Below are 17,283 nucleotides of genomic sequence, written 5' to 3'. Positions count from 1 at the left end.
TACAAGGTGGATTTTAGGACTTGCTTCTGCTGTTTGACTAAAAGGCTGTTTCAGAAGAACAGATAAAATGAAGTTAGAAAAGCAGCCTCATGCACAGACTCAACTCTCCCACCTGCATGATTTAATTTAGAACCCTAAACCCACAATAGAAGGGGCTAATTTGGAGTGGGTTGGGAGTGATCCTGAGGATCCTTCCTCCAGCAAAATCAGTGGGATTAAAATCAGATCTTCCAGACCAAAATCAGTGAGAGCAGGGGATGTTTCCTCCCTCTGAATGAAGACCTAGGTTTTGCAGTGCCAAACTCAGGTTTAGGACGGCTCATGAGCACAGCTGTGGGCAGCGGGCAACACTTCAGCAGCCAAGGCCTGGCATAGGCACTGGCTTGTGTGGGGAGGCTGATGCTGCCATTGGCATCTCGTTGTCAGCGCTCTCTAATGACAGCATTTTGTCTCAGATTAACACACAGCATCAGATATTCTCAATAGTGTTAGTGCCAATTTAATCCCATTGAAGTTAAGAGCCAAAAAGTGCATTTTTGCAGCTGAAAAAAAAAATGACTGGTGTGTTGTTTTGGTTGCTGAATCAATGAACTGAGATGCAATGAATTTTCAAGCCTAGCAAACCAAACCTTTTCAGGTTTTTGTTTCAAACAAAACCACATTCTTTATTATGAAACCAGCCTCTTCTTTGGGCTTAGAACTTTCAGTGATTGAAGACAGATCGTTTGGAAACAGGTGAGTTGGATTTTCCTACAGCTCATAAGCCCTGGTGCTGGGAAAGTGTTTTGGGAAATTTCACTTGTGCACAGCAGTTCAAGTTCGGTCTTCATTGTGTGCTTCTTGGGAATTGCATTATCCTCCCTGCACCTGTGACAGTGCTGTTGGCTTCAGGCAAAGGATCACCAGGACCAGCATCCTCTGTTTGAGAGAGGCAAAGGAATAGGCATGACTGCAGAGGAGTACAAGGGAATAGAGGGAAGGATGCAGGACACCGACGTGCCATGGGAGGGAGGGTGATGGCAGAATGGCTCTTGCCCATGGCAACAGCATCCTCTGGGGCTGTAGCTCTCTGCTTGCTCCACAGCCTGCTACATCTGGGGCTGGACCAGGGCAGGACAACCCTCCTTAGCTTGGCTCCGCAGTTGCACCCAGTGGGCAATGTGAGAAGCTGCCCTGGATGCAAATATCACCAAGGGTTGGAAAATACAGAGAAAGAAAGAGTCCTTGAGGGGATGCAAATTATGTGGGGCTGTTTAAATGAGCTTGAGAGGCACAATCGTGACTGGGTTTTGATGTAAACTTCCCCAGGGGTCTGTGGATGTATTGACTCTTAGTGAAATTATTTAAGAAGATAAGAAACAGGGGAAATGTGGGTTCTGAGGGACAGGCTCCAGGGAGGAGAAGAACAAACGGAATCCTGGAGAAAAGGAAGGCACTGGGGCTGCTTCCTAATTTCATTTTGATAGAGATTTTGCTAGTGAGAAAATGCATTGTGCAAAGAGCAGAGCAAAATGTCACAGCTTTATCCTCTATTTGCAAAAGGGAACTGGCACCACAATGCACTTCTCCCCTGGGACTCCAAAACTACAGAAACAAAAAGCCCTTTGACCTGCGGTATTCATTGCTTTTGGCTTTGCTGAGAGGACCTGAAGACCCCCTCACTTAGTGCCAACACCAGAGCAGCTCCACTGCAGACTCAGATGACTGTGAATCTTCCACGGGCATTAGGCCAATAGTATTTGCTCCATGAGATTTAGTAAAAGGACAAAATAGAGACCACTTGAAAATTGCTGCTACATTTTATAGGAAACTCCAAAGTAACAAATTTAGTGACATTCTTTATTTTTGAAAATGAAGCATTAAAATGCAACCCTTCAAAGCAAAGTTGTTTAAAACTTTAAACACTTTTGTTTTATAAGAAAAGTTTTTGCTGTTTGTGTTTCATTAATCCACAGAAAATTTTAATCAAAAGAGCATTGCCTGTTAGGGTTTCTTTCTTTCTGAATTGAACAGGCATTTTTGTTTTAAAAATAACTAAGAGAGCTGTTCAGATGTATAGGTTTCCATGGTGCATCTCCTGGGGCTGGAAAAAGAAGCACATGAGGGTGACCATAACCTATTGATCAACCAATGGATAACTGCAGGCAGTGCTTGTTATGGTGATAAACTCTCGTGTTTTGGGGGAGGACACTGAGAGGGGGGTGAACACCGTGCTGCTAAGGTTAGAAGTAGGACAGACCTGTTTACCTGTACACATCTCCCACTTTGCATCTGCCCGTGATGAGCTGCTGCAAATCTTTAGGAGGCTTTCAGTTCAAATTTGCTATCCCAAGCAGCTGGTGTGGAGGGCTCCTGCGTGGGACGGGTGCTGGTCAGGGTGGACAACTTTAGCAACAGGGCCATTCAGAGCATCCCCCGATCACACACTCTCTCCTGGCAACTTCTGGCAGCTTTGGGTGATCCTTTTCAGTCACCCAGGGGCTAAAGAGTCTTTGGGGGGACCAAAAGGGTCTGTCTTGAAGCCTGGGAAATTGTTGTAACTGCAGATGGCAAAGGGTCCATTTTTAAACTGTCCAGGACCTGAAAAACAGAGCAGCTTCGGATTGTTACGCAGTGGGGAAACCTGGAACCATTGCTGGTTCCCACTGGGGATGTGCGCTGTGTGTGATGGGGATGAGAGAAACCTTTTATTGCCCAGGGTGTCTCTTTCTTCCCCCATGAGAACATCCCATCAACCTTAAAACTGCACTGCCTGGTGCAGACACTGCCTGGTCAGCAGCATGAAAACCTCCAGTATAGTGGTGATCCCGGGCAGCTTATCCTCTTGCACTTGCAGGGACCACAGCCAAACCCTGTCTTGTCTCGGCTGCTCAAGGCCACGTTCTGAAACCAAAGTGTGCAGCTGGGTGGCAGCTCTGGCCATGGTTGTTCAGGGAGTGCCGCAGGCAGCCCGAGAATGAGCCTCTCCGTGACCCCACCTCGGGGTTATATATATATACACCTGTGTATATATAGATCTTTGGAGGGAGCTTCCTTGCTTGGCACATCCCTCCCACCCGTAATACACTCCAAACATGCTCTCCCTGCCCCCCTGTGCCCTCACTGCTTGGCTCCCAGCAGCTTCTCTCCTTTCCAGGAAAAACAAGGCTTTAACGCTGAGAAATATCACTGCTGGAGGGAAAAGGGGGAGGACCTCCTTATAAAAGGGCTCTCACGCATGCTCAGAGATGAGGAGCATAAAAAGAATGGCAACAGTCGTCAATTCCTGACCCCAGCTCACAGAGGCGTGTTTATTTAATTGTGACACAGCTGGGCTCTTCCACAAGGACCTGAGTTGTATTTGCAAAGGAGTCCGTGGTTTGTAGCTCTTCTAGCTAGGTTGCCCTCTTTCACCAAAGTGCAGGTGCTCTGAGAGGGAGTCAGGCACATGAAGGCAAGGGGACATCTGTATGGCTGCAGCTCTGTCCTTTTCCTAGGGAAAGAGCTACCCTGGTGCCTGACATCCACAAACAGGGACAGCGGTGCCCCCACAGGCAGCACTGAGGTGGTGACAGGAGATAGTGACCCATTATCTGACACCCGCTGGTCCCTCAGACTCAGACATCACCTAATCTATTGGAGTGCAAAATAAAATTTGTTTACATTGCCATTAACAGTGGCCAGTCCTGAGTGTAGGTTGCTGGTGCTGTGCTGGCTAGGACAGCGCTGGGAAGGGGACACTCAGAGAGCAGAGGAAGGGGCTGGTTGCCAGTGTGGGGCAAGACCCACAGCACTGCCAGCTGTGCTGGGGGAGCAGATGATGATGGGACAGTCCCGCCCTCCCAAACCTCCCAGCAGCTGCAGAGAGAGGGATGGGGACCATGCAAGCGGGAGGAGGTTTGAAGCAGATCAACCCAAAAGAAGTGAACAAGGTTTTTGAGGGCAACTACATCTGCTTCTATAAGATTTTTTTAATGGCCTTTAGCAACGATACCCACCAAGAATGGTTAAAATAACAGGAGCATGAGGGTCTAAACTGGTTTGAGTTTGCTGGAAATGAGTGATGCTATCTCTGGATTATCTGCCTGTGGAGTATGGCCAAGGACGCAGTGTGGAGCACTGCATGCTCTATATACATCCCATGCTGAAGATAAAGTGTGGTGCAGGTGTTGAGGCCATCCACCTTCTTGCTCTTATTTGGAGTGGTTGTGTAGGGATTGAGGCACTTTTCAAAAGGCTGTAGAGCAGGATATTTCCTTCATAAGGATTTTTTTATCCTGGAAATCCCTACCCCAAAATAACCCAACAGAGAGTTACCAGAGCTCCCTAACCCCATCCATTTTGAAGCAGAGATGGTGTTGTTCCTACCTACTCCCAGCAGCACTGCCACAGGTGATATGCCATGCTTCTGTGACTGCAGAAACTGAGCAGTTTACATTGTGAGATTGGTTTTCTTTCTGTTTTTCCCTTTCCCATCCCAAGCCCATCATGGTTTTCCACTGTGATCATGATCAAGTCAACACTCACTGCTCTGTTTGTTGCCACCAAAGTGGCTTTTCTGTTTCCCATCTCAAAGAACATAATGAGGAATAGCTAATGTTCCTGAAGGGTTTTAAGATGTTGTCATAGAAGGTGTTTGGGGAATGTGAAACACTTGTGATCCTAAATTTAGCTCTGAAAGTCACGCAGCCCAGTTTCCTGGCACAAATACCAGAGAAAGTCTTGAGATCTGAAAGTCTTCCAAGTGTGGCCACAAGCTGGATGCTGTGGTAGCCCTGGGACCTATGGGTATCTCCGGCTGTCCCTCTGGAGAGTCGATGGTGTTGCTGAGAGTCCAGACCACCCTTTTCCTCCTGAGCTGTTTGCACCAGAACCAGCAGCCTCTGTCCTTGCTCTGGGTCTGATGCCTTTGTATTTGGCCCGCAAGAGCCTTGTGGGATGAGATTATTTTTCAAAACTAATACAAGTGGAAAGTTTAGGAAGATTACAGTATTCAGTCCAGTAAACTCCAAGAGAATATGAGAAATCTCCATGGGGATAGATGTTCTAGGACAAACATGGCTATTGATTTTAGACCAACTACTCTGAGATTTACTCTCTCTTCCCTTTACTTTTGGTAGCCCACTGCAAACAGCCAATCCTGGCCAAGACTGCGTGGTCGAGGGGTTATGATCCCTCTGTTCATATGTGAGGGGTTAAATGCCAAACGGGTTAATAAAGAAGACTGATCTGCTTAGACAGCAAAATCTGGAATTAAGTGGAACTTGGTGCTAAAATCCAAAGTCTGAGTTAAAAAGGGCGAAAGGGTGTCATTTAATACTTGAGGTGCTTGACATCTGGTGACAAGTTGCTTTATGTTTTCTTGCTGCCTGCTGCATGTGCTCCCTTGTGGAGGAACCACTGGATGCCACTCCTGTCACATCTTGACCAAGATCCAGAAACCAGGTGTAGCTCTGCCCAAACTGATAGCACTTGGTTTCTTCATCAGCTTCAGCTTCCCCGAACAATGATTGCAGCAGGACTGCGGGCAGCCCAGGGAGTACACCTGCTGAATGTGCATCATTGTTTAAAAATAAAAAGGGGAGAGCAAAGATTAACATGGAAAATATTGCAAGATCAGCAGATGGTGTGGGGAAGGCTTGTGCCTGGGCTTGGGGGTCTGGGCAAGGACAGAACAAATACTGGGAGCCATGGACACGGAGGCATGGCCACGTCAGGACAAGCTGTGTGGATTGATCTGCAGCACAGGAATCCAGGAGAAGGCTCCCAGAGGTCTGTATAGACATTGTGCTCAGTATTAATTTTTATTGTTCATGCAGGTTAGATTTAGCCTATTTCAGCCCATTTATCCAGCCTCAGATACCCTCTGCTGGGTTAGGCAAACCCTCAATTTAATGAGGGTTTGAAAATGTGCTGGAGTTGCTTTATGCAAGTAATCTTCACTGAAACCACTGAGAGGACAATGGATTTGGTTAATGTTTAAGAACTTGTATGATCAGGTCCCAGATTAATAAACAAAGCCATAGCAATAAAAGAAATCACATGAGGAAGCAGAAGGGAGGAAGAAGGAACAATTAATTTTATTTCTCTAAGTCCAGAACCTAGCATGGCTTGAAGCCATGAAATGATCAGTTGGGATAAAAAGATTTTTAAAATATTATTTTCCTGGAAGATGTAGGATGCATTTAATCTATTACTCGTTCCACAGAGATTTTATTGCTGATTTGATAAATGACAACTTTTTTTCTCATCTTCTGTGGAAGAATCAGTCTGAATTAAGGAAGAGTTGAGCAAACGAGGGTATAGAAGAAAACAAAAAAGCAGTAAGACCCAAGTCTAGACCATAAGTATTCTGCAGGAGGAGTAGCTTTTACAAATAAGATACATGGGTGGGGAAAAAAAAAAGAAAAGAAAGCATTTAAGGATAAAATGGTTTATGATGTAACAGTCATCCCATTGGCTTTGCACTAGGAAAGACTGCTGAGTTGCAGAGCTGGAAGTGGGGGCATGCTCAGGCTCCAAGGAGGTATTTTCCTTTCCAACCCTGGTTTCTCTCTGACCAGTAAGATAGTAGGTGACTTCTGAGTAGTTTTGGAGAAATCACTGCAAATATACTGACTGCATATGGGAATGGCGTTTTTATATGGTGAGTGTAACCATGAGCAGGGTTTGGTATTGCTAAATGAATATTTAAAGCAAATGTCTGATAAGTTCTTCACTGACAGTTTGATTTGTGAGTCACGTTGCACAGTCCCCAACCATTCCCTCTCTATTTATAAATTCATGCCTTACTATATCTGACTCTCTAAATAAGCCTTCCAAACTGTGGAAGAGATTCTGGTGGCGTACTATGGGAGGCAGGGAATAATTCAGAAGAGTAAGGAAAGTTAGAAAGGGCATGGCAAATCTTGATATGCGCGCGGCTCTCTGAAGAGCAGAGCTAATGTGCCACTTGACTTTTTCACCATGACAAAATCAGGAAGGCACAGGCCATCAATTTCAGCCTGTTGGGCACAAGGTGAGGATGTGAGGCTAGATGTGAGGAAGATACGTTTTACAATGAGGGTGTTAAAATACCGGCCCAGGTTTCCCAGAGAGGTGGTAGATGCCCCATCCCTGGAGACATTCAAGGCCAGGCTGGACGGGGCTCTGAGCAACCTGATCTGGTTGAAGATGTCCCTGCTCATGGCAGGGGGGGTGGACTAGCTGACCTTTGAAGGTCCCTTCCAACCCAAACTATTCTATGGAAGAGCAGAGCAAGGGTTTATCTGGGCTGAGCACCTGGTTGTGTTTCAGGACATTAAGAGGACCAGGGTGAAATTGTCCCAGGGAAGCACGCCCACAAACCCAACTGCAATCAAACTAGTTGTTCACACCCCTGTACGGTGGCTGGAGGGCGGGTGTGGAGCTGCTGGAGCTCATCCCTACCCCTGCTGGTGTAGAGCAGTGGAGTCTTGGTGGGGGTCCCCACCAGCAGCTGTCCAGGGCCCTGCTACCCATGAGTGCTCTTTCCAGGTCACTGCACACAGGCTGGCTGTGGGGTGCCATGGTGCTGACATGGCTCAGATGTGCAGCAGAATGAGCGGACACATGTCTAGAGCTGCCTCCTCCTCCTCCCCAGAGCTCCACCTGGACCCAGGGAAAAGAGCATGTTACCAAACACTGAGGCTGCAGAAGCCCTCCCCAATCCTACATCAGTGTCTACCACCGGCACAGGGTCTCTGGCACTGTCTGTGTTGCTGCCTGCAACAGGGAGGTAAAGGCTGCCTGTGCTCTGCCCACCACTGCCTTCTGTGGGGCAGAAGGGACCCAGCCAGACCCCTTGTGTGCAGCTGCTGGGCTGTGCAGGGAGTCCTGTTAGATATTTTCTTCCATGACCTGCATGGAGTGGTGCACACCTCCCCATCAAGCAGGCGGAGGGCAGGCGTGATGAGGCAAGGGTGTGTGAGGTACCCAGCAGAAGTCATACTGGGGAGACCAGTGATGGTGCCAGTAATGCAGAAGGAAGAGTCCTGACTTGTTTTACCTGTCTCCTTTCCATAGGCAAAGGGCAAACAAGGACAAAGACAGGCAAAGAGTTTTCAAAGGGTGGTTTGGATGAATGCACGATCTTTCTCCTGTCAGTCATTTTTCCATGGTGATCATCTTCAAATACACCAGGCAAATGAGTGACCAGGGCATAATGTGGGATACAGGAATGTTTTCATCTTTGGAGCCAGCTTGGGACCTGAGCATTGTGTCTGCCTCAGTGGAAGGAAGGGTGGTGCCATCCATGTGCTTCAGGGACAGCCTGTAGCCCTGACGGTCTTAAATAAAACACAGTTCGGTAGCATACACAAAGACATACACAAAATTCCCTACATGTAAATCAGTATTTAGATTCTATGAAAGCTATTTCTTTCCTGCCCAGTTTAGCAAGGCTGGGCTACTGTAGCACGTTCTTCCTCAGAGGTCTCATGGCAGGTGGTCAGTCTGAGCACCACAAGGACAATGTACTGAGGCAGACACGTAGGGCTGTTCAGACAGTGGTACAGCTACAGATGAATAAATATTTCACAGAGAAAGACACTGCTCTGCCCTCGTGCAGGTGGGGGGACAGCAGGGATGCCTGCCTGGCTGTGGGAGTGCCAGGAGCACAACCCAGAGTCCCAGACTCCTGGTTTCCTCTCTCAGGAGTAAAGCTATCTGCCTCATCAGCCACTGCTGTAGCAAAATGCACACCTCAGGTTTGCTTGTGGATATAGCTCACATTTCCTCTGAGTGAGCACGTAGCTGGTACCAAGCTTCTTCAGTGAGCTCAGCTCAGCACAGCTTGCTTAGTGCTGTGTCTCCTGAATTTCCTCACACTGTCCATCAGCCCTGATCCAGGGTGAGCAGGGGATGCAACAGGAGCCATCTCCTTCTCGCTAAGGTGGCAGGTGAGCAGGGATGCTGGTGCAGGAGCTGGCAAGCCAGCTCCTCTGCTGCTCAAAAACAGACCCCAGTGGTGCCTTTGGCCCCTTTGAAGGAGAGCCCAGCACATAATTCTCCACGCACAGGCCAGCTAACACCTACAGCAGTGTTTCTGGACACCGATGGTTTGTTTTGCACGGGGTGGAAGGGACAAAGTGGGCTCCAGCTGCCTCCTCCTCATTTGTGGTGCCACCATGGGCTCACGGCTCCATGATGGTTCATGCAGGGAGAGGTCTGGTTCACAGGCAGCTTGGGCTGGATTCACACCAGCAAGCTGGGAGATCAGACTAACACCACTCTCCAGAGCCAACAGGTTCCCTGTGCCGAGTAGATAATTCATTATAAACAATATACACAGATGTCAGCACTCTCTAGGGAAGCCTCTCACAAGTGGTGCACAGGTTTTTTTCAAGGGCATTCATTTGTCAAAACTATTCCTGAGATAATTTCTGATGCCTGGGGGGTGCAGTATTTCAAACTGAGCCTCTTTTTTTTTTCCTGCTGGGCAGGGGTTCCACTTGTTGCCCGTCCCCCAAGAACAGAAATCTCGGCTCCAAGCCGAGTGATGGCAGATTTGAGGTATCCTGTTGTAAGAGCACAGCAGGGTCCATAGCTGCTGCTGGAGAGTGGCTGGCCCTTTTGGTGACTGTCCTTGTGGGGATGCTGCTTTGCTGGAGTATTTTAGGATGGAGAACACCAGAGGGGACAAGCAGGTGTCCGGAGACAAATATTTTAAAATTTTAATCTCTGCAGAGACCTGGGCAAATGGCCGTAGTGCTTGCTTTTCTGTGTTTTAACTCAGTACTGTGTTTTACTGACCAGCTAGGCTTTCTCTGAGGAAGCAAAGAGGAAGCCGTTAAGACATGATGTGAGATTCTACAGAATGCTGGATGGTGTGAGGGGTTGCAGACAACCCCCTTGCCAAGGTAGGCCAGCAGTTTAATTACAGCAATGGAGGAGGCCCGGGTTGGTGGGTGCATGTTACCTGCTGCCTGTGCAGAAGGGGCAGTGGGATGCGGGGAAGGGCCAGACCACGGGCCAGGATGGCAGGTGTCCAGCCCTGTCAGCCTCACAGTGGTGCTGACCGAGGGGCTGAGCCTCGATAGCAGCACTTTTCTACCTCCAGTGGCTGCTGGCAGGTGGCCAGCTGTGTATCACCCTCTCTGGGGCACCTTGGACCACATGGGCGCTTCCCAGTCCGATGGCCAAATGTCTGATCGGATGCCTCTCGCTCGCTGTGGAGACTTGCACACATCTGCAGACTCCAAAGGGTTAAAAATAGATCCTACCCTGCCAATGGCACTTTTTATGCCCATTTAAAGGTGTGCCATGCTTTTCATGCATTTCAATCCTAACACTGCTCTGTGAGATCTGACGAAATGCCTTCACAGCGGTGACATTTTGTTCAAGGCCCTTTTTTTTTTCACACCATGGCTGCCCAGGCCAGCTCCCCTTCAAAGCACTGTTTCAGCACGGCTGCATTTGCCACCAACTACCTTGTTCTAACCAGGGAACTGTAGCATGATAGCCAGCACATCCGTGGTGCTCTCCAACGCTGCCGCGGTGGTGGCTGCCCTGACATGTAGTCAGCAGCTAACAAGCTCATATTTCTAAGCAGGGCATGGACTCACTGTCTACACAAGTAAAATGTTTTCCTTCATTTTTTCCTTTTTTTTTTTTTTGGTGACCCGCTGCAGGGAAGACTTGTGAGCAGTGTCTTTCTGCCACTTGTTTGTGTTGACCACATGGGGTGGTGGTGATACTTTTGGGGTGGACATCTCAGCAGGTACCTGGCACACATATTCCTCCAAGAGTCCACCTTTCTCACCACTCCTTTCCTGAGAGGTCCAAGGAAGCATGTTCTCTCCAGGAGAACACCAGGAAACAGCTGGATCTGGACCTGGCTGCAGCAGTCACCCCAGCTCACAAGTGACCCACCCCCGACCACATTGGGGCTGCCAGGGTTGGTTCCCTGGGTGCTGCTGCCTCCCCATTGCTGGTAAGGCAGGGCAGAAATGTTGTGTGCTGGGCACACTGTGGTCCTAGCACACTTAGGCAAATTTAGCAGAAGGAAAAACAAAGCAGAGCTGCTGCAGGTCCTGCCGTGGAAGGAAGCAATGAGATGGGGACTGGCATGGTGGCACCCTTTGAGATGTGTGCAGCTGCTGCGGTGGCCAGGAGCGAGGAGCGGGGGCAAGAAGGGGTGCCTGTGGCAGGGGGGTGCCAGCAGGTTTCCTCTGCAGAGCGATGCTGGCAGGAGCCGTGTGCTGCTTGAAAAGGGGTTTTCTCAGATGGCATCCACCTGGTCACGTAGAGCCCAGGCCACTGCCTTACACCATGTGAAACCCAAGAAAGCCTGGATAATCTCTAAAGGGCGGACGAAACTCCCGTATCAAGCAAGCCTCGTTCTAGCTCTGTGAAAGCCCAGGGAAGGTTGCCTTCATGGGAAGATGTGGGTTGTTTTGTAAGGGGCTCCACTCCTCCCCCAGGAGACCCCAAACAGTCAGCACAGCTGATCCCATATTAGGGATGCCGTTCCCCAAGTCTGGACCACATACACCATCATATTCCCCGTAGGAAGGGTCCCCTCAAGGTCCCTCCTTCTCCGACTTAAAGAGACAATGAAGATGGCAGCTCCTGGGTCAGGCAGGGAGGATGAGTCCTGACTGCTCATCCTCTGAGACAGTGCTCTCCCCATATGGGTAGAAATGAGGATAAGCCAAGGTGCCAGCGGGAAGCACAGGGGGAGCTGTCAGGCTCCCTCCAGAATACTGCTTGTGGTTTCCAAGCCTGCCTTCACTTTCCATCCACTGCTTCCCAGTTTCTTTCTGGTGCCCCTGTGCAATTTCAGAAACAATCTAAAACCTCAGCTCAGCAGCTGGGCCTTGCCCGTGTTCAGACCTAGACCTTGATGAAATGTGCGTTATTTGGGACTGAACATTTGCAGGATGAAGAAGTGTCCTGTCAAGAGGCTGGGACTCTTGTAAGCTGGGTGCTGCTGAGGGCAGGGAAAGCCCTTCCTGCACAGCCTTCCTCCTGTGACAATATTGCCCATTGCAGCAGCATCTCCCACCCCTCAGCCTCAGCTGGAGCCAGCAGGCCCTTCAGAGCTGCTTCCCTAGGTGAGCTGAGGAAGGGCTTTTAATACACAGACTTCATGGAACGGCTGCTGAAGGTGCTTCAGAAAGAAAGTAAATGGCTGTGGCAGACTTTGATGGACAATCTCAAAGTGTGCAGTCATGACAGTGAGGTCCATAAATGGGGTTTATATTGGAGTGAGGTTTATTCTGTGTTGAAGACCCAGTGTTTCCTGGGGAAGGAACAATGTGGTTAGGTTATACAGATTACACAAACTGACAGCAAAATCAGTCAAGAGTCAACACTGATTTCTGATGTGCAAAATCAGATTCAGGAATATGTGCTTGAGCTGGGCTTGTTGCTTCACCTACCCATTGCAAATTTTCTGAAGCTTTTTCAAGTATTAAATTATTTTCCACAATGCATTTATTTTACCCATCAGTTTACTGCTTGGGAAACGGAGTCCCATCACTGAGCAGGCTGGTGTTTGATTCAGGACTGGCATGGACCCTTTGACAGGCAGGTGCCAGGTTTGCACATAGGGAATGGTGAGGTATGCAGGTCCCTGTGCTGGAACAAACAGCCCAAAGCCATACAAATGGCTTCTGTCTCTGTCACCTGGAGGTGACACTAGCCCAGTGGTAATGGTCTGAAGCACTGATCTTACAGAGGTGGTTGGTTCAGCAGCACTTGCTGCGGTGAGATGGAGAGAAGGTTACAGCACAGGTGCCTCTGTTTCTCCCCAAAACTATGTGTTCTCCCAATGACAGGCCAGCTCTTAGAGGTGGCAAGCCCATGTCAGAGATTTGTAATCCCTTGCTTGTGCCAAATGCCATACCAGTCTCCCTGGTGCCATGCTGTGGTCCTGGGGTGACACGAAGAGAGGAAGACGTGCCTGGGATTGCAAAAGGAACATGAACAGGAATGACAGTAAAAGTAACCTTGACCAGTGGCTGGATTGCTGTCCCAGAGCTCCAGAGGAATGGGAGTAAGAGTGGAGAACAGCTTTGTCTAGGATTATGAGCTTGAGATAATGTTGGAGGAAAGTGACTGGGCTCAGGTACCTCTCCACTGCCTGCCTCTCCCTGGGTGGGTGCACACAGGCTGCCTCCTACCTCGGCTCATGGAGCTGGCACCCTATAGGTGTTACTGAGAGCACGAACTTGAAAATGTCTTGCATGGTGCAACTGAATGCCACCTGGAGCATGATTTGGTTCTGCCTTGGTGATTTTTATGGAAGTGATACCTCTCCTCTTTCAGGGGAACTGCAGAAATAACACAAATTATTTCTTACAGACACTCAGAATCCAGACATTCCCAAACTGAGTTTCTTTGTTTTGAACTATTCCCTTTGAGCACGGGGAAGGAAAGGCAGCTGCAGGTTACCACAGTATTTCACCTCTCATCTCCTCTCCAACTTCTCTCCCTATTTCTGGTGAAGATGTGGCCAGGCTGACAGTGTGAAGCAGAGATTGAGAGAGGGAGAGGAATAAAACAAAAGAGAGGGTAAAGAAGGCAGAGGGGGCCAAGGCAGGGAACAGGTGAGTGGAAATTGCCTTGCAGCACTCCTCCTGCCTCCGCACTTTGACTAGAGTGCCTGTCCCAATAGCGTGATCCAAAATGTTGCACCAAATCTGCTCTTTCTCCTGAGGGAAACCTGAGGGCTGGACACATGTGGTGACAATCCCTTCCCTGCAGGAGTAAATCAGAACATTCCCACCAATGCTGGGCCGGTTCCTTCTGCTTGCCCCCATGCTGCACCTCTGAGGGAGAGAAACACAGGAATGAGCTAGATGGGCCCAGAGACATGAGAAGGCCCAGAGATGGTTTTCTAGAGCAGGAATAGACCCAGAAAATCCATGAGAGGTGACAGCTCTGGGCTTCATCAGTGATAGTCCAGCTGTGAAGAAACAGATTTTGCTCTGTAGCAAAGAAGCAGCAGCGCGCAGTCTACAAAGACCAGGAGGATGCAGGCAAATCTGACAGAAGACATGGAGGAACAAGGGTTAACTTGCTGGAGGGGGAGAGGCTGGCTTTTGGGAAGGGGAAAGACAGTGCGTGAGGTAGATGCATCCACAAAGCCATTGAGCTGTGTTGGGAAAAGTGACTCAAAGCCTTTAGAAGAGCCCTATGTTGGAGGTGGCAAGTGAATACATGTGGATTTTCAGGGAGCAGCTGAATCTGGAGTTACACCCCATTTGCTGGCCCCTTGGGAAGAAGGTAGGTGGTGGGGCAGCATGGGGTAAGTCCTGACAGCAGCATGAAGCCACCTCCACCTGCACCCACTCCTCACTGCTGCTATGGAGCCATGGCCCCCTCCAGGGAAACTCACATCCATTGTGCAAAACACACAAATGTGCAGCCGAAAGTGAGGTCTCCTGCACTGTCTGTGGGGAGCTGCGCAGCAGGAAACTGGTTCCTCACCTTGGCCGTGGGATGGGCAGCAGTCAGGCAGCGACCCAGGATCACCAGCCAGCTCGTCACTGGGGCTGCTCAAGCAGGAGAAAGGAAGGAAAGCAAGTGGGGAATTTCTCATGATTTTTCTGCCTCTCCCTTGGCTACCATGTAAACTTGTATTTTTCCCAAACTGAGCAGGAAGCCTGCAAATATGTTGCTCAGGCCAGTGCCATGACAAGCACCCCATTACTGCCGGCTGTAAGATCTGTTCCTTTGCTGGGATCCCCTTGACCTGTCAGCAACAGTGTGAACCTTGCATCCTGAAGGAGCAGGAGCTAAGAAGAAGAGAAATGGTAAAAAAAATACTGATACCAGCAGGGAATATATTCTTTGCCCATAGTAACAGGTGTTAAGCTGGGAGCTGCGTTTGCACCATGCGGTGAAGAACCAGCTTTGCTACATGCCCAGTCCAGGGCTCAGAGCCGCAGCAGCCAAAGGACACTCAGCAGTGGGAGACATCTCTCCCTGCTCCTGAACCCACCTCCCTTACCCACAGCCCAGGAAACTGCATCTCTTAGAAAGGTGGATGCAAAACACGGACCACAACGAAGCTTGGAGAAGCCACTGAGGTTGATGTAAACTGTACTGCCATGCATGCCTGAAGGCACAGCTGCTTAGAGCTGTGATGGTAAAGTGCTTCAAGCTCATCCAAGAATAATGTTAGATTTGCCTGGGTAACAGGATTTGTGTTCAGAGCTGCTGGAAAAGGGGTTGCAGGGCTTCCCTGGTGGGTTGCAGCCCATCCTGGCTCTGACCAAATTTCCCAGAGCTCCAGATAACTGCATCAGTCAGTTCTGGGGGCCTTTTGCAGCCAAGTGCACCACGCCTGGCTAACCTGCCCTGCACAGTGTTTGAACTGGCTCTTCTGATCCATCTCTGGTGACAGTGTTACCCTGTGGGCAGCTGGTCCAGACCTAAAAGGGATAATAGCCCATGAAACCAAAGATCCCGCATCTGTGGGATTAACCAGGCTGCTATTAACAGTGCGATGTCTTGTTTTGTGAGGTGACCGGGACAGCTACCCCTAGTATTTGGCAGAGCCCTTAGTATTTGGCAGAGTTTCACTGATGGGTACAGGTCCAAGAAGTCTGTTTTTTCCCTACCTGGCAAAATAATCTTCCTGATTTGGATTTTGTGCTGTTAAATATTTTAAAAATAAGGTTCTTTATGAGAAACAACTTATTTCTTTTCCCTGTCTTCTCTGGCCCCAGACTTTACCCAAGCAATAGCTGAACAACCCAATTTCAGATCACAACAGCTCCTGTTTTGACTGGAAGCCAGTCTGCCAATCTCAAAGCTGTGTTGACATGTAATTTTCCACTCCTGCTACATACAAGCTGTCCGCTGTCCCCTCTTATTGCCCAGAGCCACAGAGAGATGCAACAGCAAGTCAAAACCGTGTGTAAACTACACCCACAGTTACTCTGTGTCTTTCTGTGATGGCACTCTGCAAAATAATATCCATGCTTACTTTTCATTTTCTGCTACTTTTTGCATAAAAATCAAGTTATGTCTCTGCTGTTGACTTTGCAGTGGTTATTTCAGACAGAAATAAGACTGTTTCCCAGGCCAGACTGCTCTCCTCCCTAATGAGAATCTCTGGTCCTCCCACTCGAGTGGAGGTAGTGGAGGAAATTAGGACTCCTGGGATATGGCACTGATCAATAATCTGTTATTGATCTGGTTTGAAACTCTTGATTTACCTGGACACCTGCTTTGCCACCTGTAGGAGAGCAATAATAAGGATTAAGAGGCATAACTAAGATCCTCAGGGGAAAAATGCTTTAAAAGGAAAAGCGTGTTTAGAATTTCAAATGATGTCTTTATTTCACTTTTTAATGAAGGAAGAATACCACAGCAAAATACATAAGGGAGGAAATTCTAGTGTTAGTATCAGCATCATAAATATTGTAGTTTCTCAGTCAGGAATCATTTAATAACTGGCTACTCTCAGCCCATGGAAGTGTTTGCCATGAGGTATTGAAGCCAACACTCATTAGGACTAAAAAAAATATTAATGTTTATGTAGCTACACTGAGAACATCCAGAGCTGCTGTGTTGGGGATGACAAATTATTCTTGCCCGACATATACGGAGACATTTGGCTCTAGCTGGAGGGTTTAGTGAGGAGTTGTGTGTTCTTCACCCAGTACAGTCTCAACATCCTCCCCCAGAGATGCTGAATGTGTCCAGGAGCCAGTTTTGGATGGCGACTGGCCTGGAGGGGCATTGGGCCCTATCACCTGGTGGTTCCTGCACTGCAAGCCTGAAGATCAGGAACACGCGGGGAACACGTCTGACAGCCACCACTGCTGCTCCATTGGCCTTAGGTAACACACAGTTTCCAACATCAGTGTTGCCAGGTGTCTCTGCATGCTTCTGTTGCAGATCTTTCCACAGAAATGCTCCCCAGTTATTTTCCAAGCCTCACTGCTGCCAATCCACCCAGCACTGTGTGATGTGTGTGCAAACAATTCGGTGGGAGAGACACGCTGCAAAGGAGAAACTGGAGCAGGAGTGTGAAGGTGCAGCTTACCTTGTAGCATGTGGGCAGCTGGGCATTTGTTTTTGTGCAAGCAAGGGATAAAGGCCCTAAAAGCAGTACAGTATAGTGGAGACAGTTATTGACAATACTATGTTTCTAATGAAATGTTGGTGTGTTGCAGGCTGATATGAAGAGTAGATATCTGCTCTGAAGAGTGTGCAGAGTTTAGGGACAAAAATGCAGAAAACAGGAATTGACAGACCACATACCAGGATCTTGTGGTTTTGCTTCTGGAATTTCATGTGTGATGGCTGAGACACAGGCTAACAACT

This window comes from Patagioenas fasciata, chromosome 3 (assembly GCF_037038585.1).
Source record: "Patagioenas fasciata isolate bPatFas1 chromosome 3, bPatFas1.hap1, whole genome shotgun sequence".
In the NCBI taxonomy this organism is placed as follows: domain Eukaryota; kingdom Metazoa; phylum Chordata; class Aves; order Columbiformes; family Columbidae; genus Patagioenas; species Patagioenas fasciata.
Note: the sequence above shows the minus strand (reverse complement) of the source record.